The following is a 25,333-nucleotide window of genomic DNA, read 5'->3' on the forward strand; positions in this document are numbered from 1 at the left end:
AATTTGATTATTGATTCCCGTGTGCCTGGAAACCTTCTCTCCTTACAGACGTTTAATGTATTTAATTGGCTTAGGTCAAAAGTTTAAAAGTAGTTTTTATCTCGTTAATCAGGGTGGTAACTTTTTGACACTGGCTTCGGATTGTAAAATAACAAGTAGTTGAGTGGCATTCAGTGCAGGTCGAGACAACACCAAAAAATTGCCTAGATTGAGTTGTCTATTTCACTTTGTTAATCGCTATAACATCGAAAATTACCGAGCTGGCAACAAGAGATAACTGAAGGTCTCAACATCTCTTTTGGGTCAACTTAAGACATTTTGCTTAATGTTTTGAGTATGACGCGTGTCAATGCTAAACTTGTACCAAAAAAAAACGTAATCTTTTATAGTTACAACCTGAGTAGAGGTCTCAAGCTTAGCGGAGGCTGTAACAAGTGCACGGAAATTTGGATAAGGTATTGACATGGTTGTAATGCCTCAAGAGACTATTTTGAAAACACTAAAAACCTTTACTTTAAAATACGTGAAAATTAACTTTTTTTATAAGATCTGGTTAAGTTTTATCGCATGGTATGCAGGTTTCAATTGGTAGACATCCATGATGGAGAAGCACAAACATGTCAAGCTTTGGACAAATGGGTTTCAAGGTGGGCTAAGAATAATGTAGCGAAGCTTATTTCAAAGTGTAAAAGCAGTTTTATAGTCAAATGAAGACATTCCACAGCAGTCAGCTCTACCTAAGATGTACTTAACTGTAAGAGATCCATATTCTGATCCGGCAGAAATGTGTCTATTTGAAAACAATCTTCATAGTCATTTGAAGTATAATTCCTGTCTCGACAACCAGTTTCTTTTTGAATCAGTCTTTACCCTCCAATTTCCTTATAAGTCTTAACCCTCCCCTTGAATCGACAACCTGGTTACTTCGTAATTTTTTTGCTGAAATGACTGTTCAATTTGATTTATAGATAACTGGGTACAACGTAAGGACTAATAACTGCCGGAGATATAACAAATAACAGGTGATCCAAGTAGAGGTTCTTTTTTCAATAGCATTCGATTGACCTCCAAGATCATGTGATATCACACCGTTGGACTTTTTCCTGTAAGAATATGTAAAGTAAAGTTACCAGTCGAAATGGTCGAACGAGTCATCGAAAATAGGATTCAACGGATGGACCATCTGAGACGTAGCCGCGGACAACATTTGGAAGAGATAAGCTTCGAAAATAAAATCCAAAAGAATGTCTTCTTTCGAATGATAATAAGCACTTCCCCTTAAATTTGAAGTTAATGAGTTTTTTCAATAAAAAAACGTAGGAACCTCGAAACGGATAACGCTTTACATCCAACTCTTTTCCAAACCTAAACGTGCCCATAACTCAATTTAATAAATAGTTATTTTTTTATACAGCAGCGGTAACAAATAAATTTCGCAAATGTTTCTTCTATCTTTAGACTTGCAAATATTTGCTTATGCACTCATATGCTTAGACACCGACGTATTTCATCTGCTACCCAAGAATTACGAGTGTTTCTCCTTTAGCAACCTAAGGTCCATCGCAATTTAGCACATAATTCATATAAACAACACCATGTGCTCCATAGCTAATAAAATTTCATAAATTCTAAAACCTTTCAACAACAAATTACAGCAACATCAACACACATGCATACCTTAGTATGTGAATGAGCTTTGTGCAGTGTGAACTGTTACATAATTTATCAGCGAAAGTTGGAAGCAGCGGCGCATGTCAGCGCCTGCAATATTATTACACACACATATGTACACATCTTTATATACAGTTTGCCTAACAGATGCACATATTCATTTTGAAACAACGGCACATATTCATAAACGTGTGTGCTTTCAGGTAGGAGAGCTGCAAGTGAAAATGAATGTGTATGGGAATGTGTTGAGAAGCAACAACAACAACAACATGAACAGTAGTAGACCACAACGGCATAGAATAAATGACCTCAATGTGTCATGTGTAAATGAATATAAATTGCTCCAGAAGTTGAACAACAGTGGCAACACCCGACAATCAGCCACAATAACTACAACAACAGAGACGAAAACAACTTTATAAGTGGTGCAAATAAGAGCTAGATACAGAGCTAATAGCCATAATTTCCCAGCAAAAGCTTGTGGGCTGATAGACATATTTATATTGAACAAGTTAACTTTGGCTGCCGAAGCTATAATATCCTTCACAGTCACTTCAAGTTTTTCTTTCAAGAATTTAATTTTGATCGATCAGTTTGTATGACAGCTATATTCTATACTGGTCCGATCTGAACAATATCTTCGGAAATTTTACCGTTTCATTGGATAATTGCCAAAATTTGGGAAGATGCCTTGTCAAAACAATATCTGATACTTTAAGGAATCTCCGACGTTTCGTTTTGTGTGTAAGAAACTTCGTGGAAAACTTAATATACCATCTTCGGAATATAAAAACTCAAGCTAAAGCTCAAAGAAACTTTGGAATCAGCGCATTACAAAAGCTTTGTATGTGTTTGTATGTATTCGCAGTTCGTGTCATAAGGCTGTAAGGAAAAGCTGGAAAGCAACTCCGCTAAGTTTGAGATTTATACGAATGTGTGTATACTGTTGCTTGAACTGCCAGCGAAAGAAAAAAAATCAAGAAGTCAAGGTTCAACAGGTTTCGCAAATAAGTATTTATAATAAGTTATTAACAGTAATGGTTGAACAAGTTTAACGGCAACAACACATGAGAGCACTTAAAATACATAGAAACAACAATGATAAGCAGACCGTCTCCAAAATAACACAAAAGCACTGCTAAATATAGGGCGATCCTTTTTAAAGCTCCCAAATTTTTTAAAAGGAAAAACTTAGAAAATTCTAATTTAATGGGAAATGTTTAATATCATTCGAAAGAACATCCTTTTTCATTTATTTTTTGAAGTTTATCTCTTTCAATTGTTGGCCGGTAACGATCGCCATTGACGGTTCTGTTCTCACCGGCATCGTTTTTGAAAAAAATTGGACCGATTATTCCACCGGCCCACAAACCACACCAAAACGTTGTTTTTCTAGATGAAATGGCAGCTCTTGAATCTCTTCAGGTTACTCTCCGTCTCAAATACGGCAATTTTATTTGTTTACATACCCATTGAGCCAGAAATGGACCTCATCGCTGAACAAAAGTTTGTACGCTTTCCATTTAAGATCTCGACGAATAATGCACCAAGTCGTTCCATATGTCAGTCTGAGTTGCCGATAGTGATACGAATAGTACACTCAATAGGCCGATTATGTTGACCATTAGTTGAGCGAAGCGCGCGAAACACATTATTTACAAAACGTGAATTTTCGTAATCAAGTTGAACGATTTGTAAACGTTGTTTAGGCGTAAGTCTTTCCATGATGAAATGCCAATCAATACTGAAAATAAGGATATTAGTTAGAACTGAAGAAGGCAAACAAAACAAGTATGGAAGGACTAAATTCGGGTGTAGTCTTACAGAGTACAACTCTAGCAACTTACAAGGATCAAAGCCGGAGAAATACATACAGATGTAAACTAATTTATATTATTGACCAAGGCCCAAACCAATTTCAGTCATAAACTACATTATTTTTTAGAAAAATTGTTTACTTAATTCAAAGGCGGATCCAGAGTAGAATTTTGGGGAAGAAACTTTATGATTTTGTAATTGATTTAAGAAATGTTTAACTTTAAGCTATAATTTGATTTTTTATACATGTTCCAACATTTAATTTATTTTACTAAATCTTTCTATTATTTATTCTGGTTCCACAGCAATTTCGTAGTTTATGTTGAGGAGTGCTAAGCCATTCAATATTTTCTGCAGCATCGTTGTTCTGAGCCAAGTGTTGATTCGGCGCAAAGAAGAAAAGGATCATTCAGTGCTAGCACTTGTGGCTGTCAAAGTGCAGAGTAAATGAAGGAGAATATGAATCGACGAATCTATATCCTTATCGCAAGTGCTGAGGCTTTCTAAGTCAAAAAGCACTTGTGTTCTTGTAGTCATTTGCATTTTCCATGGTTGTTGAAAAAGCGCTACTTCTGATTTGAGCTTCATTTTTTGCAGTTCTTTGTTTCCGGGCAAGATTTTCCCCAAACGTCTAATTACGCATTCAATGAGTACAGTTAAATCCTTTTCTTCCAATTTTAGGTTAAATTTTGGTAACAGCTGACTCAAATTAAAACTTTCAAAAACTTCATCGGAAAACCGCGTTTTTAAATCTTGCATGACCCTGTCAATGAGTGGAATGTATGCAAAATCTCTATAAAAGTCTTCACAGCTTTGAGATGGGTGATTGTTTCGATGACTCTGACGACCACATGTTCCGGGTTTTTCCACTTCAACATCTAATTTTCAACCATCTGTGGAGCATTTGAAAAAATTTCATTAAAGTGATGATCAGCATTCATTCTTCGCGTGTTCAGTGTTGCAATCAATGTTGTTATGACGTTTGATACTTTCACAAGGTTGATTCGTTTTGCAGAATTACACTAAGTGGCTGCGTCAGTGACAAAACATCGCTAAGACAAAAAATTCCAATAATAAATTTGAAGTTGCATAGGACTGTGACTAAATTCGACGCTTTTACTGCAGTCGTTCTATTCTTCCATTCGCTTATTTTTGTCAGTACTTGAACGATTTCTGGAAGGGTGACTGTGAATTGATGAATGGCATCATGTCTTTGTACCCACCTTGTCTCACAAAGCTGCACAATTTTTCTGCCCAAGAATTGAGCTAAAACAGTGTTACGTTTCGGTCTTGAAACTTGGAAAAATGTTGTAACTTCTCTGAATATTTCAGATATATTTCCAATTAAAGCAATTTCTTCAATTTATGGGAAAACTTGATATCATTTCAGCGTTTGTAGCTTCTTTTTGTATTTTTTTTTTTACAGCTCCGCGATCTCCCAACATAGCAATAGAACCATCAGTACCTATCGCAACGCATTTCTGAACATCCAGCTCCCGTGAGTGAAATCTCTTCGTAATTGTTTTCTTCAATATTTATACTACTGTAATCAAATTGAAAGTTGAATTTTTCATTTATACTCCGGGTGTTTTTCGAATCAGTAATTTTTCTTCTGTAAGTTGGTAGTACTGTTAATGACATCTATACTAAATTTCACGTCAAAATATTCATTAGTATTTGAAATACGCGTCGTTTTGTGAGGATCTAAAAATGAATTCTTCGATTTTTGCTATGTCTGAATTTATTAAAGAAAGCAGTGCGATAATGCACCGCCTCTTACTGCATTGGTTATTCGGGATCATTTCTCCACATTTTCAAGTAATATCGTGCCGCAATGATCGCATTCGCCTGATTTACCTTCGTGTAACTTCTGGCTATTCAGCAAATTCGCATGACCACTCAGAGGACACCGTTTTGACAAGATTCAGGATATAAAAGCTGAATCAAAGAAGGCTCTGATGGCCATCACAACGGTGGATTTTTCCAAGTGCTATGCTGACTGGAAATTTCGTTGGCATAAGTGTATTGCAGCGGGAGGGGATTACATTGAAGGAGATGAAATGGGCAAAATTCACATTTTAATTTGATCACAGTAGTATTTCCTTATAAATTTGTGTACATACATATGTGCCTCGTATTTGCTATCGTAAACATACAGACAAATGTGCCAAGGAAAGAATATGTATATGTACATACTTACGAAGCAAAAAAAATTTAAAAACTTGAAAATAAGATGAAAATTATTTTTATTTTTTATGACAATTGTGGTTCAGTGGAAATAATGTATAACTTTTTACATTTTGCGGAGGGGGGAAGGGGGGGACTTTCCCTCAGTTAAGGATCCGCCCCTTACTTAATTTCATTAAAATAGCGCACATATTGACCGACATAAACGCTTAAAAGTCTGATGAAAAGTCCAAATATGGAGTCTGCTAAAATAACGGAACTCTTCGTATATGTGGAAGCTGTGGTAATTCGATGAGTGATTTCACATATGAATTAAACTAATATTTATTAAGCTATTATTGACGCCTTACATACTGAGCGATACATGCGGTATGTGGAGACTTCGAGAAATATTGACCATGAAGATATACTGTTACCAAATAAAGATGCGCCCTGAACCCCTGGACACAATTTAACAAATTTTAGCACCAGGACACATTGTTGCCAAAAAAAGATGATCTCTAAGTTTTATTGTTATATCTTAGAGATTGACCGCTGTTTTCGGTAAATCATCAGCCCTAGACACAGATGTCCACATATTCGGTACATTAAGGGTTTGAACAGTTTTAGTTCGATTTCGATAGTTAAGAGAAGTTTTATGTACATATAGTATGTCATACCTTAAGGGCACTATTTATACAAAGTTTTCTTTCAATAACGTATTTTATTTCTATACTGTAAAATGAAGGAACTAGAAGGAATTTAGATTTTGTTACATGGAAACTATTCTTGACTGTAGTTTGATTTCGCCTATTTTCATACTGACCAATGTCAATATATGTAACATTATGTACCGAATTTGGTTCTTGTAAATTGGGTTTTCAACCAAAGGTGGGCGGTGCCATATCCATTGGCCAACTTTGTCAAGGGCTGCTATGAAACCTGTCCATCTTTCACAAATGAGCTGACACATGCTCCTTATCGGCCGGCAATCCATCGACCCTCGCCGATTTCTTGTTCTTCAGACGGCTAATTGCAATCCGAACTTTTTCATGGTCGGGTAATGGAACGTCTGCTTCCTCGTCATCGATTGGAGAACCGGGTTCACCAACTCCTGGTGTTTTGCTTTCACTGCCATTCCGCGGGCTGGAGAAGTGTTCCCTCCATAATTTCAGTATGCTCTGGGCATCAGTCACTCGATCCCCTCTGTGGATTCTACATATACGGCCTTAAAACCTTTTGTTAGTCGCCGCATCTTTTCGTAGAATTTTCGAACATTACCCCTGTCGGCCAGCTTGTCAAGCTTTTCGTACTCACGCAATTCGTAATTTCGTATTTTTTGTAACCAAATGCGTCTGGCTTTCTCTTCAACTCCCGGTATCTATCCCAACCTTACTTACTTAGTGAGTTATCGCGCATTTAGTAGTTTTCAACAAAACCATTATATGGATAGTGGGCGTGGGTACTATCCAATTGCATACCGACTTACATACCACAAGTTTGACAGACATAGTCTTAGAGGTTTTTGATATACATATATTCATAAAACCTACTTTACCAAGGTCCGATTACACCCATCTATAACACCGTCCTCTTCTACAGCTTGTATAAATAGACGGACGGACAGACACTCACCGGAAATTTGACTCGTTTTGCCATTCAGATCATTCAAGTACATATATACTTATCTCGATTAGTTTTAGGTAATACGAACAATAATTATGGTGAAAAAAATTATTATACTCTGTAGCATTATGCGAAAAAGTAAAAATATTTGAAAAATGAAATTGAGGCTAATTTAACATGTTAGGCTTCAAATAGAAATACTCTTACTATTTTTATTTTCTTAATTTCAATACTTATATTTCTTTTGTTTAGGTCCATTGTCAGCTCAACTACATGGATTCACCGTTCACTTTTCACAGCAACTTCCTAACTAATTCTTATTAGCTTCATGCTTTGCGACTAATTTGATTTTAATGAAGAAATTTTAGCTGGAAACTAGTATTTTCACAACTAGTTTTGTAATCTCCATGGTGCTTACCACAAATGCAAACATGTGCGTGATCTTTTGCCTTTTTCAAATGTTGGACGTACACTTTCAAATATTTGTAGAATTCCCTATGCCACATCTGTCAATGCAATTTTCCACGAACACTTGAGTAACTTGCTCATTCGTCTTCTTTTGCCTTTATTGCATGCCACAAATGTCATGATGAAAAGCAACGACTGACTGACTGACTGACAGACCATTGTATATGATCAAGTTTACCATAATTCGCCTACAGCGCTCGTCATATTCGTGTGTCTTTGCTGAAATTCCAATGAAAATGAATGTGTCGGTATGTCTGCCACCCATACAGATATTAAAATGTCCATATTAAAGATCATGCGTAGTTTTATGCAGATAAAGAAGTATCGAGTGACCAGAAATAAATAAATACTCATGCACAAATAGGTGTTTGGTATTTCTCGTTTTATTCGGAAGTATGCAATGCAATGGTAAATATGTACGTCTGTTCATTTTGTGTGCATATTTTGCTGAAAGTATGTAATTGCATTTCGCATTTACATTACTCTTTTACTCCGCGACGCCTCAATTATCCATCGGCGGCGCCTCTTACTTCATGGGTTTGCAGTTGTCTGGCGTTGAAAGGATATAAGTGGCCGATGTGCTTCGCATATTAATCTCCTCCATGATTTCGTTCAACAGCCCTTCTTCGCTGCGGCCCTTGAAACAATCGCTGCGCCGCCAATACTGGCGTAAGAGCGCTGAGCGCCATCCACGCTTGGTTGCAACTCAAAGCTAAGTACACCGTCCATAGACGACTTTGATTGCGGTAAGTTTTCCTTAAGCTCTGGCAACACACATTCTTCGAAGACTTTTGCCGCTAGAGGGGCTTCTTGTGTATTGCCCAACGTCAGTTGATTTGGTCGCAATACCGCTTTGTTGGTATTCCGTTTCAGTGATTTTGGCTTTTCACAATTGCGGTTCGTTTTGACTTGCCTTGTTTGTTGAAGGCGGAGGTCTTGGAGCGCTGAGCTGGGCAGTGGTTCCGAAATCTCCATTTGACGTAGCTTCTCTCGTTCGGTGAACATTTTTTTAGGTAAAATTATTTGCTTCGGCCTCTTGTGCACCTTAAGGCCTGCTGTTATATTATGCATATTTATGCTGTGCTGAATAGTAAAGCTTGTTGAACTATGGTACATCATAGGAGAGGTTCCTGAAGCAAAGCTGGAAATTGAGTTCACCTTCTCAGCGTCCATTGCGACTTTCCGCAACGCGGATGTTTTACTTCAACGTTTTATTATTTGCATACATTTCTTATAAACAAACATTTATATTTTAAACTTGAAATTTCTAATTAAATGTCAAACCCTCAAGTCGTTGCAAAGGAGTCTATTCCTGAAATAAATAGTAGTAAAATGTGTTGCAATGAAAGAAGCGGAGTAGGAGTAGTAAGAAAGAAATAGTTATTGTAAATTTTATTGTAATTCTACGAAAATTTCTCAACGAATACTTTCCTCTAAGTCAGCGCTACATGTTTTAGGAACGAAATGTTGATTTTTTGTGACCCAAAGGTACCGGTTAAGAAAATTGGTGAGTAACAATGAATGGTCAGGAAGACGAGTCAAGATGAATTCCATGTGAATGTATGTATGTCTTTCCTTAAGTACAAGCTTTAAGTTAAGAAAAAATTGAGGTATCGTGATGAATTTGGATATGCCCTTTGAATCCAAGCGAGTTTGGTATTGTAGAAAGGAGAAATCGAAACTTGTAAGTACCTTCGATGGTACAGGAAATCATTATACTGAGAGACATCTGTAAGAAGAAACGTTTCAAAAAGTGGAGGAGAGGATGTAAAAATTAAACAAAACGCTTGGCACCTCCTATCTACCAGGAAATCGTATATCCCAGGACGTACTCAACCAATTTTATAAAAATTTGATTCGTAAAATAACATTTCTACTTTATGTCACAGTTGGAAAATAGGTTACACCCAAACTTAGTCCCTTCCCACTTGCGTTGTTTCAGATTACACACATATTTTATGTTTTGTCACAAAATGTGGTTTTAGTAATAGTTATGATATTGATTTTAATACCAACTTGGGTCACGACTTATCCAGAAATGATATAATAAGACCATTAAAGGTCAGAAAATCATTTTATTAAGCCGTCAGACCTATATACATATGTCTATCAGACTTGACGTCGCAAATGCAAAACAGTCATGAACAAAGTATTGAAAATATTCTACCTCTGCTCTACCAAACAACTTCGATTACTGGCAAACAGTTAGATGTTTAACTTTATCGCACATCAAACCACAGAGAACATTCTGCTGCGCTTCGGAGCAGTAGACCTACTTCCACCTGATTCCAATTAATCTTTGATGGCACTTACATATACATAAGACTTGAATTACAACAACTCTAAGGCTTCAATGCATATTTTCTGAAGTGTAAAATAATACGGATTGTTTAAAGTTGTATTTATAAAGTCCAAATGCAGTAATTTGGTAAATAGGGATCATCTGTTTTACAAAACAAATAAATTAGAACAAGTGAATCCCATTTATCGTTTTAAGGTTCTGTGGGAACTTAGAAGGAGCAATCGCTTAACGAAAGTGAGTGAATTGACGAAGAAAACGTATTGGGCAAAAAGTACCCCAGATAGTCCGGGGGTAGACCGTAGATGTACTCTGCTTGTAAAACTTTTGAGTTTTCCATGCAGCAGAACTTTTGCTATTGCACTTGCTATTTGCTCGGAGAGTGCTGACAGCACTAAAGAGCTCGAAGATGTATTTCACTTAATAAAGCTACTTAATGATATATGTAATCTAGTAATAACAAATGTGAAGTCTAATTTTGTAAAATATCTACGAAACTCCAATACATTGAAGGAATTAACGCGGAAGCTCACACATACACACCTTTATACTCACAAAACTAATACGTAAGAAACGGATGAACGATCACACAAACGCAGTACTTTTGGTTAGAATTGTCAATTGGGCCTCAAGAAAATCATAGAAAGTGTGAAAGTGCTTCTGGGTAATTAACCGGTAATTTAACCGTTGACTTAACCGATAGGTGGCTTGTAGGGGTGGTCAAAATTATATTCTCATTTGTGGCTCAGTTGCGCGCATGTGGTTTCAAATTCATATGTAAAATTAAGAACTCTGGACTACGGTACATACAAACGTATGTACTATAGTATATCGATCATTTATTTTAATTTTACAGAGTCAGAGAGAATGTTTAGCCGACCTGAATTGCTAAAGTCTAATAGGAGAATACCACTTGCTATATTTTTTATACAAAAGCAAGAGGTTTTTTGAAAAATAAAGTACTTTATCGAAAGGCATTATAAGTAGACATTACTTGATCTCATACGACATTTGTAAATGTATAAACAATTTATCTCTTTACAACTCGTTAGCTCTCAGAGAAGTTTATATACTAATGAAAAATTTTCTTAAAAATAAAGAGTACAAAGCCAAGATCTTTTAATTTAAACCAGAGAAACGTAAGTAGATTGCAAGGAGAAAAACTATTGATACTATGGATGGTATTTTTGTCAAACTATCGATAGTTTTTCAGCTCCATGTGTTATCTAATTGGAGTGGACTTCTTTAGCGAAGTGTTAGTCGTGTTGTCCTTTATGAGTACTACCCCAGGATACTAGCTAAAATTATCAATCAATGGTTTAAAATACAGGGCCTACCAATATGGTATATATCCGGCCTTATTTCTTTCGAAATGAGGCAGAAAATGCCGGTGATTAATGGTCCATTCAAATGATATTTAACACTCATAGATTATTTTCTCTGGAGGAGTGTTAAATCAAAAGATTACGCTAATTAACCAGCAAAGCTCTAGGAACTCATAAACACCATTCAAGCTGAAATACTGCACGGGGTCATCGAGAATTGGTGTAAACGGGTGGGTTGTTCAAATCATAAATTACAAGTTATCTGCATAACCATAAAACATAGCCCATTTTGCTCAAATTTGAATCTCTCTTTCATCTCAGCATCATTTTGTTCTTATTGAAAGACTCTTTATATATAGCCTTTGTTTCAGTTAAAAGCCAACTAAGGCATATCTGACCAAATTTAAAAAGCATTTTTATAAAATGCTTATTCGGAATGTGTGAGCTTCGGTCAGCTTTTTCGATCTTCTTTATGTATCACGTCGTACGAGTTGAACATTTGGGAAAAGATGGTCTGACCATTATAGAGGAACTGGAAGCTTAGAAAAGAAGCCAGGTAGATATAAGATTCACGTGACAGCTAAAAGTGAGAACAAAGCTATTGTTCTTCTTTTTGAGAAATAATAAAAAAATTCTGTTTTAAACGCGGGAATACGGCAAATGCTCAAATACAATACATGACAGAATTCAGAGTTCTGAAATCAACTGCAGCAGTACTGTAATCGAACCCCTACTTTCAAACACACATATTGAAAATGGGATACATTGGCTAAAAGAAAACATAAACAGTGATCGAATCAATGTAATATTTTTGGAGAAACTTTGTATTGTTCTGCCCCTTGAGGGGAGTTTGGCTAAGCGGAGGACAAACATTTAAGCATCATCAAAGGTGTATGTTTATGGATGCTTATCTGCTCATAGGTTTGTGGTTTTGATTGTTTTCTCAGAAAACATAATTGCCGTTAGAATGATAAAATTATATTAAAAGAGGTTTACTGTCAGCTGAAATATTTTACGGCAAAAGTAACTATGATTGAATACTGCAAGAAGGCAATGGTCTCAAACATAAAAACAGACTCAGCATTCTGTGAGAATATTTGGGCTTTAATGAAAACCAAAAAACTAAGAAAATATTAAACGTTCACAAAATCATTCATTTGACGCTCCACCATACCTGTAGCCCATTTCTTATATAACACAGTACAACAGCTTAAAAGGTCATAAAAAAAAACTGACACATACGAACGCCAAAGCCTTTGGGGGTTTTACTATACTGACCTAGTACCATCACCCTGACTTGGAATTTCTCACCCCCCAGACAATAATCCCAAAAACAGTGTAATATGCGAAAAATTTCGTTGCAAGTTGCCATCATAGCTTTCAGACTGTAATAGGCAACGCGGGGGCTCAAAGCAAACATTGCGTAAATGTCAGCTATAACAAAGCAATGCATTTCCTGGAAAAAATGTTGTATTCCAATAAACGCCACTTATACTTTGAAAAACTAAAACCTTATTCCTTGAACGCCCTTTACCTCAGTAATAGTTACTGCAAAATGCATTTAACGAAAAGACTCTCTTTATAGATATGTGAGTACTTTGAAATTTATGGAAACATGACGTCAGAGAAAGCAAGCAATAAATAATAAGCCAAGAGGAAATAATAGAAAACGCCAGCAAAGTTGCCTTGTGGTGATGAAGCTCCAGGGCACAGTTTACGATTACATCTGAAAGTGCCAGTTAATGTAAACATGTTTATGTATGTGTGTATATATGTTCGGTGTCATTGGTAAACATTTATGTATATTTAAGCGAGCATTATTGGTGGTTTTATATCAACTCTTTCGTAGGAAGAGATAAGAGGCGGCAACAAAGCAGCTAAATGAATTGGCAATAAGCCAGCGGAGAAATGATTAAATGTCCCTGCTGCCACTGCAACGCCGCTAATTACCGATATACGAATATATGCACTTATTCCTGAGCTTTACAGCTAAGGGGACGAACTGTCTATAGCCAATGCCTGCATGTTTCTCTGTTTTCTCTGGCTCAAAAATAAAAGGCATGCATGAGGACACATTATGACGCATGTATTTACTTTTGCATAATTCGTGCGTTTGTGGCATGCAACACTTAACGCTAATGAGATTTAAAGCTGTGGTTAACTAATTGCTCAGTTCACTTCACTTAACTCCAGAGCAAGCAACAAATAATAAATATTAAATATCAAATTAGTTAATTTATGTTTTTAATATTAAATGTTAATTTCGCTCAAAGCGTATTTTAACAGGATAATTAAAAATTGTTTACCATCGTGCCCGCAAATGAATTGCTTTCTGAAGGAAAATTCATAATGGCTTCCGAACATATTAAAGAGTATCGTAGCAAAGCAGAGAAAACACGCGCAACTTGAAATTGATTTTTATATGCAAGTAAATGGCTACATGCAACAGTACTGCAAAGACCCGCAAGGTGCACGCTTCGCTCTTACTTGTTAATACAACTAAATTCTGTCGTTTAAGATTTTCGGATTTTCCTCGTGGCAACTTTTTTTGTGACAAGTAATAACTTTTGTGTTCTAAGTTACTAAAACGCGGGATTCAGTTTATAAAAGCGCTAATATATTTAATTTCATTGCAATATTAATAAGTTAACGAAGCACGTACAAAGGAGGAAGTGTAAGGAAATAAAAGTTATCCAAAAATATAACGCCACGGTATTCTCATTGGGTTTCTATCCGTGCATGCTCACCTAAACAGCCACATTTCCTCTCATAAGCGTTGGGAATAGCACAGATGTAGGCGACGTTACACTTGCAACTTGTCCAAGGCACACAAGGCGTGTTTGCAGTCATCATAGCAAATACATTAGGATAGGTCAGACTTAACCATCTCGAGAGAAATAAACAAAAACCTGGAAAGCACATTAACTTCGGCTGTATTGAAGCTACATTAACCTTCTCAGGTACAGAGCATAAAAGATTCTTATCTTGATTTCGATCGGTTAGATTGCATGGCAGCTATACCAGGTTGTTCAATAAGTTTTGTCGTTCGATAAGAGGGGGCGTTGCTACTAGCCCAATTTTTTTTTTTTTTTGTTGGTACACTCTTCATATGAACGTATTTAAAGTTCATTTCAATCATTCAATGTCAATGCATTCTTTGTTTACAAGCCATTTAGTGTCGCCGTGTCACAGGATTTTTTTGCAATGGAAAAAATTGAATATCGTGCAGGGATAAAATTCATATTTTTTGAAGGAGTAGCGCCAAAAGGAATTCACGACCGAATGTTAAAAGTGTATACTGATTGTTCACCTACAATTAGAACAACAGAAAAATGGCTTGCTGAATTTAAACGTGGTCGTACAAGCCTCATCAACACCAGAAATCGTAGCCAAAATGCAGGATATGGTTTTGAAAGATAGTCGATTGGCTGAAAGAGATTTAGTAAAGGCTCTACATATATCATTGGGCAGTGTGAGCCATATTTAAGTGAAATTTTGGGTTTTAGAAAGCTCTATGCACAATGGGTACCGCATTCGCTAACAATAGAACAAAAACACATTCGAATGCGGATATCTCAGCAACATTTGGAGCGTTTTAAAAAGGATAAAGTGGATTTTATGCTTCGATTCATCATTATGGATGAGACTTGGGTCTATCACCATGATCCAGAATCAAAACAAGAGGCTAAAGAGCGGTATGAACCTGGTTGTTCGGTTTCGAAATGAGTTCGTGTCCGGAAATCGCCCAAGAAGGTTATGGCATTAGTTTTTTGGGATGCCGGAAGAATTTTGTTTGTGGATTACTCGCAAACTGGTAAAACAATTAATTATGAATATTATTGCTACTTTTTGGACCAGTTGAAGGAAAAATTCGTGAAAAAAGACCCGGTTTTCATCAGGACAATGCACCGTGTCACAATAACGCATTTTGACAATAGCTAAAATCCATGAATTAAAGTTCGAATTGTTGGAGCATCAACCGTATTCACCAGTTTTGCCCCCAGTGATTTCCATTTGTTTCCAGAACTCAAAAAATGTTTGGGTGGCATCAAACGAAGAGGTCATAACGGATGTTAAAGCATATTTTGCAGACCTTCCGGATTTCACTTCAGGGATGGGATCCACAGATTGGAGGATCGTTGGAACAACTGTATTTATGTTCGGGGAAATTATACTGAATAATAAAGTGTATTTTGAATCATAAAATTGTGTGCTTTCTTACATTATTTTTATTGAACAACCTGGTGTGTTTGCCTTGGAGAATAATCTGTGCCAAACTTTGTGAATATATATAGTCAAAGAAGGATAGAGCCAAGTGTAGAACCGCTACTTCAGTTGACAATAGTAATCAAGTGAGGAAAGTTCTATGAGCGCCATTCCAAGTATCCTCGTTTGAAGACGACCTAAAGTAAGAAGGCGAACCATCCCTCACCCGGGTTGTGCGCTGCATTTCGCACCCGCCACGTGAAAAACACTATCAATGAAAAGAAGTCCCCAACCGATGATGATGGAGCGGACGTTCCATTGACCGACCATGTAGAAGTTTGAATAGCAATTACCCGCCTGAAAACAACAAAGCGGCGTGGATTGCCCGATGTATTGCCGGCCGATCTATTCAAGTACGGCGGTGAAGAGCTGATAAGGAGCCTATATCAGCTTATTTCTTTGACGATTGAAATTTAAGTGTGCTCTGCTCAATCCACAAAAATGGAGTGAAAAAAGCCGTGAAAAAAGGATCAATACACATCACCTCTTCGCCGATTTTAAAGCTGCTTCTAACAGCATGAAAACAAGCTACCTTTATGGCGCTTTGTTGGATTTTGTATCCCCGCAAACTAAACTAATACGACTATGTAAACTGATGTTGGGCAATACCAAAAACTCCGTCAGGATCGGGACATCTTCGAGCTGTTCGATACCAAACGAGATTTCAGACAAGGTAACTCCCTATCGTCCGACTTCTTCAATCTACTGCTGGTGAAAATAATTCAAGCTGCAGAGCTTAATCAATCTTCTATAAGAGTGTACAGCGATGATATTGATATCATTGGCCTCAACATCCGCGCCGTTAATTCTGCTTTCTCCAGACAAGATATGGAAGTGATGCTTCCATGTCACTGTTTAAAGTCATAACTTCGAAATAGTTAGAACAAGGACGTCAGTTGTTCAGAAATTCAACACAGAATAAATCTTACCAACAGGTGCTACTTCGTATTGAGGGGGCAATTGAGAAGCAAAGTCTTCTCTCGACGAACAAAGACCCATGCTCTAAAAGTCACTCACTATTCCCGTAGTACTATTTGGTACAGAGGCATGGACGTTGACAATATCAGATGTGTAGACGTCACGAGTTTTCCAGAGAAAGGTTTTGCGGTCCTTTGCGAAAAACACGACGTGATTGACACAATTCAGCGAATTAAGATACAGCGGCTACGCTGGCTAGGTCACGTCCTCCGAATGGACACTCCAGCCCCGAAAGTATTCGTCGCAAATCCGCCGGGGGTAGCAGAGGAAGAGGAAGACATATACGCCCTTAGAAAAACCAGATGGAGAAGGACTTGGCAACACTTGGAAGCTACAATTGACGCCAAACAGGGAAAAAAAGAAAAGCTGACGCACTGTTGCAAACTCGGCTATAACCGCGTATGCTATGTCTGTTTTTCTGTTTGACCGATCAATTTGTATGGCAGCTATATCAGATAGTTATCCGAAATCGCTGATTCCGGAAAGTAAGCAACTTGATGTAGAGAGAAAAACGTGTCTATAATTTCATATCGATATCTCAAAAACTGAGTGACTAGTTCGCACAGATTCAGACGAATATGGCTAAGTATAATCGGCCCGTCACGCTGATCCTATAGTACGTATATATGTATACATATACTTTATATGGTCAAATACGTTTTCTTCTGGGTGTTACAAACTTTGTGGCAAACTTAATACTTCTACCCTGTTCATTGAATAATAATTTGGAATAACTTCGACATTTACTAATAATTATTTTTAGTTAAAGCTTCCAAATAGTATCAATGGTATTGCTCTGAAAACAGTTCGATCAGTTGGATTTGCATATCATTCAACACATTTCATATTGTTACCATCATAAGGCTAATTGCAGAATTAATAAAAAAAACAGTAGTAGCTAAGATAACTTTAGGTCCAGTAAAGCTGATCTCCTTCCGGGGAAATGGATAGCGGCTCTATGGCGGTGACCGATTAATAATATTTTATGGAATGCTTAGCCCCAAGGTTAAAGTTTGTATAGGTACAAACAATAGCCAAATCAGCCGACACCGAAGAATCAGTTAATCGATGAGTTTACGATATCATAAGACTGGAAATGGGTTGGAGCTGCGATAGCCTCTTACGGTCTAAAAGTAGAGAAGCTTTGCATGAGTGCAGGCGTGCGAGCTCTAAGCGAATTTTAACCTTACACCTTTCAATAAGCATACAATCGGTAAAACTAAGCATTTTAATAGACGCGTATTATCAAAGTAACAAAAGGGAGAAAGCTCCAACAAATTTTTCTTATTCGATTAAGACGTTTTTTGGTTCAGACAGATACACACCTCCACTTATTTAGTATTGATTAAAATTATAAAGTATATGTCATTCAATATTCATAATAAAGCAAAGTGAGAAAAAATTTAACCTGTCAGTGAGCAACCCTAACGTTTATGTTTGACAAGCTTACAAAAGCAATAGAATCAAAATGCATGATAAGCATGCATGCAACTCTTTACTTGTCCGCTTGACTGATACAGCTTCAGCTTCCTTTGCTTTCAGCATTTCTCTCTCTACCTATGCGGCATCATTTTGTTGCACGCAAGAATCTCTGGACGGAGATAGCAGCACTTTGTCGTATTGAAGGTACTGAGTGCATCCTCACCGGTAGCTGCTACGCGCTATCGTCTTGCGGGTGTTCGCTTCAAATATTCGCTCATTCACCATTCACCGTCTTCTTCTTTTTTGCTTGAATAATAACGCTGTAGTATTAAAGGTTATAGCACAAGCTACAAACATAAAAAGCAACCTTTTGAAGCTGCAAATTCTTTCCATTCGCCTTTAGCTCTTTGATAAATAGTGAATTTGAGCGAAAAATTTTGGAAATGAAAAACCAACGCTTAAAGATATTTGTTTTGGAATTGTTCATGCTTGATCATGCTCCATTATGATTGTACACAGCGTTTTACTTTGTTGGAACTAAAATGGTTTCTGACAGACAAAGTTTCTAAGGCATCTACACTTCAACGTTTAACCCTACATGAATATTATCTTAAATATCAAAAGCATTCCATTTTTCTTCTGTTGCTGGTGGACACAACTTCACAGGATTGCTGAACACCTATGGTTGCCGTTGAACAGTTGTCGCTGTCTCCAGCCCTAATCAAGCTCCATTTATTTAGAAAATCATCTACATATCGGGCATTAAAAATACACGAAAAATCTGTCTGGAACACCGAATTATATGCAATAGACTTTATTCTTGGAATAAATGAAAGAATGTGTTTGCTGGCTCAGTGACCGTCAACGATAAAGATCGACTTCAGTGCGTACATCAGAGTTGTTCAGTGGACCGTAGAATCTTGCGGAAAACTCATTAGTTACTTGTCCGGACAAGGTGAGCGCTGCTGGTAAATTTGGAGAATTAACTCTGGCCACATTGAGGTTTCGAAGTTAATAGGCTTGAACAGAATAACCTTGAAATGTTATTGATTGCTTTTCCCTGAAGACATTTTCTGGACACAAATTTACACATATCCCCACAGAGGAATGTATGAAAGGAAGTTATTGATTTTCCATTGAAATCCATTTATGTAGAAAAGCTTGCTTATGAACGAAGCTAGACTACTGTTCCGTGAAATGTTTAAGTTTCTGTAATAAAATGATTCCTGTAACAATAACACTATAGTGACCTCAGCACTGAAAAAATTATATAAATGTTGTTGTTGGCAAAACAGAAGGTGCCGAGCAGATCGTAATCCTAGTGGACAGCCAAGCGGTAAGAAAAGTGGATTCGACAAAATTCAGAGCATGCTCAAAAGATGAGGAGATGCTGGAACATTAGCTTTGCGAATGTCCAAGCTTCAGCCGGTCCTGTCTGTTGAGCAGCTATGGTGAAACAATTGAGTTTTTTACCAAACCCACTGAATTGCTGGTTAACGCTTAATATGGTCACCACTGCCCTTGATGTGTCAAGTTTTAGCCTCATTTTTTACATTTTAGGCACAAAGATATACTGTTATGAGTAAACACGCCCTTTTATTTTTACCCGGAAGTTCGAAAATCTTTATATTAGGTATATGGGGACTCAGGGAAGCATTGACCCGGTTAAACCCATCTTTTATACACTGAGACAATATTATCAAGAAAAGGTAGCATACTTCAAATTTGCTATTCTTGCAAAGTTTTATCATGTTATATTAATTGCTTTTTAATTTTTACACTCGAAAGGAAGGAATCAGATGGAATTTAAAATTGTGATATTTGTGTGGAACATAGCGACTGCACTCTCAATTAAAGAGTTGTAAAGATTTTTAGTTCCAATTTGGAGAGAACAATTCTAACGTCATTCGCTATCGTGCTATGGAAGATTTTAATATTTTTTTTTTAAATCTCCGTATTTTTTGCTACGAAAAACTGTCGAAAAAAGTTCTAAATTCGATACTTTTTGTCATTTTTACCATTTGGTCAAATTTCAAAAAAAAGTTCCAGAGCGCGATAGCGATTTTCCTTCAGATTAATTATCTTTCTGAAATTTTTGTTTTAGACCAACCTTTCTTACGTGTCATTTCAACAATTAATTTAACTGTTACACACCCAATAAATAAACATTAAAAAAGCATTTTGTATTCGTAATGAATGTATTTATTTAAAAATAAATCGTACTGATTAGTTTTTTTCAACACACAGGCACAGCGAAACGATCCCCTTAACTGATCGACCAGCCTAGATATTTCGTGCTTTTAAGTAACTTTGATCAAACTCTAGTGGAGCTTTTGTAAGACACCTAACTCCTTTTAGATTATATGCTCAGAGAAGGTGGATTAATTAAAAAAAAGACCAGAATGTAGTAAATTTAAATAGAGAAATATTTAGAAAAGTCCATTTACTAATGACACAAGCGAATGTGAACTTGAACGCACTGGATAATTCAAATTGATGCTTTTTATGTAAAAGCCAGCAACTTATGAAAATCGCTGTCTGTGCTAAGAGCATTCTGCTAAGAGCATTCTGCTTGGAGTTTCTGTTGTTGTTATTGACATTTCTGTTCGCACAATGGATTCCATCAACCCGCTCATCCACAACTGCTTGTTGTTGCTGTCGTTGTGCCAATTGATTGCGTTGCCAATGCACTGCACAACACAATGTAATCAACACGTCGCACCCGCCGGCAGAGCAAAGCAGTAGTGCATCATGCAGTTTGCGTTGGTGCTACCCTGCGTATGAGTGGCAAAAATGCGTTTCGCTGCACGTTTGTCGTCAATGCTTTGTGTCAGCGCTTCCGTTTTGACAAGTGTGTGAACTCTCTATGATTGAGCGCGACAATTGATTGCCTGTATGAATGCGGCGTCACATAGCAAGGCGAGGCAAGGCAGTGCACTAACGACGTGCTGCTTGTACTATATGTGCATATACATGTCCGGCTAAATAGATACGCAACTGCGGGGCTGCATCTGTTCGCATTTATATCGTCTTAACTGCACTCTACTTGACTTTGTCACGCTTCGCTCCGTTAATGGCTTTCGTTCGACATTCCATGTCACTTCGCTTTCAATTTTCCGCATTTCTCCGTCACAGCTTCTACCACGACAATGCGGATTCACTCAATTCGTAGTCAATAATCTGTCAAATATTTGAAAATCATTGAAAGATAGTAGTTGATGTTATTGTATATTTATACACCCAGACAACGAAGTATCGGGAATTCTTCATTTCGCTCTATCATCTCCCGCTAAAATGGAAGACAGGTAATTTTTTTTTTTTTTTGACAAAAATTAGCGCGATCTGTCAAACAGTGTGTTTAGAACAGCTGTTTATGTGAGTCGACCTCAGTAGTGTTTGTCGAGTTTTTCAAAATTTTTTAACGTATTTGTCTTAAATTGTGGCCAAACTCTCAAGAAATATGATTGAGAAAGCACCGTATTGACCTGATTTAGCTCCATGTGACTACTGGCTATTCTTGTAACTCAAAGAACCGCTCCGGGGAGCTTGAGTTAATTGAAGACATCAAAACAAATTCGGCGCGAGAGCGCTTGAGGACTTCCACGTAAAACTTGGCGTTGAACAAATGTATGGTGGACAATGCCTTTGATGTCACAAGACCACCATTTTCACTTTGGATTTGCTCATTCTTCCCTTTTTTGGGCGAGAGCCCTCCAAAAAGGTCCAATGCCACCGAAACACGCCACTTCTTGCTAAAGCAACATCTGTTCTCTGTTCAAACGAACGCTGCATTTCCGGCTTGCAGCACTCAAAGAAACACGTCGCGCGAAAATGTTTGTCCTGACTCTGCACGTGCTCCGAGACAACTGACCAGCCGCTCATGCGTTAGCTAGGAACATCCTCTACCGAATCCAGTCAGTGCGCGCACGCTTCGAAGAACAGTCGCGGCGGGAAAAAATCAGTCCTATTACTTTCCGGACAAACCCCGTATCTATACTAGGGTGTCCCTTTTGTTATAAGTTGATTGTGTTTTGATAAAAGCCCACTGAAAGCTCTCTGTGTCTAAATCAAACTTCTTTTGAGTTTTAATATTTTGCTTTAAAAAAGTAAACCTAAAATCTTGGAAAAATTATATTCTGCCAAAAAATTGCCCGCTCTACAAAAAAGGTCTTAATTATTTTTCTATAAAAAAATTCATTAAAAGTTTTACTCAGTTAAAGTTATACATCAAATGTACTGAGCACTCAGACAATTGCTTTATACATTTTGTGTTTTTCATACCACACGCTTACTATATATTATATATGGATATAGTACATTTGATAAATAATTATACCCTGAACACCATTCACGATGTTTGGAAATCCTAAAAGGAAACGCCAGAACCCTATTAAGTATACATATATAAATAATGATTAGCGTAAAAATCTGTCCGTCCGTTTGTATATACATATTCGAACTAGTCGTCCAGCTTTCGCATTATTGGTCTACAATTTTGCACACGTCCTCTTCTCCCCAATAAATTAAGCAATAGCAGTGAAGTGCTTGCATGAAAAACCTTTTCATTTGACGAGATACCTTCATCGAATGCAGCATAAAAGTGCAATTGCCGAAACACTTATGGGTTATTCTCCAAGGCAAAAGTGCAATTTCCGAAACACTTATTCAGATCGAGGTACTACACATAACATAAACCTGCCACAAGAACTGACCATTCAAAGTTCTTTTCACGGAATATGCATATTTGCTAAGGGTGTTATAAGTTTAGAGAAATCGAAGTAAGCGTTTTTTCTTATTTTGTATTCGAATACCACTTTTGCAAAAACTTTATTACAAAAGATTAAAAAATTCCATATCAAATACTTGGGAATATTAAAGCATCCTTCTTTTAGGGCAAAAACTGCAACTTCAGGTGGCGTTTGTAACCAAACATGAACCGACATTTCAATGTCCCAAAAACAGTGCGTTCGTATGATTCCTGATATATCAAACTGAAGAAGCTTTGGTTATTTTAATTTTTTCTTTTATTAAGTTATTCTAAAGGAAAATTCGTCCATCTTTCCCACAAAATTTAGTATTGTAAGCAATAACAAGACACTTTTATAAATAGGACCCCAATTTAGGTGGAAGCATATCTCATAGGCGACTAACAGAAGGTTGTAAGACCGGAGCATATCATTGAAGAACCCCCCGAGTTGATCTAGTGATAGATGCCCAGAGCAAACTTGAATTATCGGTGGAACACTTCTCCAACCTGTTAAATGGCAGTGAAAGCACAACAACAGAAGATGGTTCCGATATCCCAATCGATGACGATAGAGCAGACGTTGCAATTACCCGTCTGAAGAACAACGAAGCGGCGGGGGCCGAGCTATTAAAATACGACGGCGAAGAACTTATAAGGGACAAGCATCAGCTTCTTTGTAGAATATGGTCGGACGAAAGCGTGACCGATGATTGGATCTTAAGTGTACTATGCCCAATCTACAAAAAAGGAAACCCCCAGTCTGTGCCAACTACCGTGGAATTAACCTCATCAATATCGCATATAAAGTTCTTTCTAGCGTACCGTGTGAAAGATCAAAGCCCACCGTCAACAAAGTGATTGGATCTTATCATTGTGGCTTCAGGTCTCGAAAATCAACAACAGACCATATATTCACCATGTGCCAAATCTTGAAAAAGACCCGTGAAAAGAGAATCGACTCGCACCACCTTTTCGTCGATTTCAAAGATGCTTTTGACAGCTCGAAAAAGAGCTACCTTTATGCCGCTATGTCTGAATTTGGTATCCCCGTAAAACTAATACGGCTGTGTAAACTGACGTTGAGCAGCACCAAAAGCTCCATCAGGACTGGGAAGGACTTCTCCGAGCCGTTTGATACCAAACGAGGTTTCAGACAAGGCGACTCCCTATCAGGCGACTTCTTCAATCTGCTGCTGGAAAAAATAATTCGAGCTGCAGGACTTAATCGAGCAGGTAAAATCTTCTATAAGAGTGTACAGCTGCTGGCGCCCCTCGCTGATATTGATATCATTGGCCTCAACACCCGCGCCGTTAGTTCTAACAAATGGGTCTGCTGGTGAACGAGGGCAAGACGAATATCTTCTGTCAGAAACCAAACAGGCGACTTGGCTCTCACGTCACCATTGACAATCATAACTTCGAAGAAGCAGCATTACCACCAACAACAATGTCAGCCTCGAAATCCAACGCAGAATAACTCTTACCAATAGGTGCTACCTCGGACTGAATAGGCAAATTAGAAGTTCTTCTCTCGACGTACAAAGACTAGATTCTACAATTCATTCATCATCGCCGTCCTGCCTATGGTGCGGAGGCATGGACGATGATAACATCTGATGAGTCGGCGCTAAGAGTTTTCGACAGAAAGGTTCTGCGGATCGGCAACGTCAAACTATCAGCTATACGAGATATATGACGACATTGACATAATTAATCGAATTAAGAGACAGCGTCCGAATGGATGAAAACACTCCGGCTCTGAGAGTATTCGACGCAGTATCCGCCGGGGAAAGCAGAGAAAGCGAAAGACCTCAACTTCGTTGGATAGACCAGGGGAATAGGGACCTGGCTACACATTTAATCTCCAACTGGCGGCGAACAGCGAAAAGGAAGAACTTCTGGGGCGCTGTTGTAAGCTCGGCAATAAAGAGGAAGATACCTTACTGTATTTAAGTTTTTTATAAGCCCCTTGAACTCCTGTTTAATGTTTTAAGTAAGAATGATTTTTTATTTCGGATACGAAATAAGTAATAATTAAAATCATCCGAATATTTATGACGTAACGAAATGATATGTATGTAAAGCCTACGGAATCGCTGTGTGTACAGTCTACGCGTTCGATACGGACTTGTATCGAATGAGATGTAGAAATTGCTTAGCTTGTTACAGGTAAACTACCACATTTTATCTGGACAACGATCGTAATATTAAAGAGTTGAAGGAACTAATTGGTGCTTTGTAGCAGCAGTCTTTGAAAAACGGTATATTCTTGTTTCTATTGTGCAACATTCTTTTTCGGCTGCTGCTTTAAGAACTTGTGATTATGTACAGTTGATTCATAATACGAGTATTTAATCAATTATTTGCACTGTGAAAAGAGTCGCTTGACTGCTACTAAACGGTATGATGTGGAGTTTATTTTTTATTTTATAGTAACAGACACAAAAAACGATCGGCAGCGAATTTCTATGAATTGTGAAAGCAAACCAATTTTTGTATTCAACTTCAACTGATATTTGTATAGTTCAACACCATTTTTCTATGCAT

At 37.5% G+C, this 25,333-nt stretch overlaps 1 pseudogene; it reads right to left on the reverse strand.

Annotated features, from left to right (window-relative positions):
* Positions 1–8,121: 8,121 nt before the first annotated feature.
* On the reverse strand, positions 8,122–8,997 carry LOC120766435 (annotated as a pseudogene).
* Positions 8,998–25,333: the final 16,336 nt, after the last annotated feature.

Source organism: Bactrocera tryoni, chromosome 1, assembly GCF_016617805.1.
Source record: "Bactrocera tryoni isolate S06 chromosome 1, CSIRO_BtryS06_freeze2, whole genome shotgun sequence".
NCBI lineage: Eukaryota > Metazoa > Arthropoda > Insecta > Diptera > Tephritidae > Bactrocera > Bactrocera tryoni.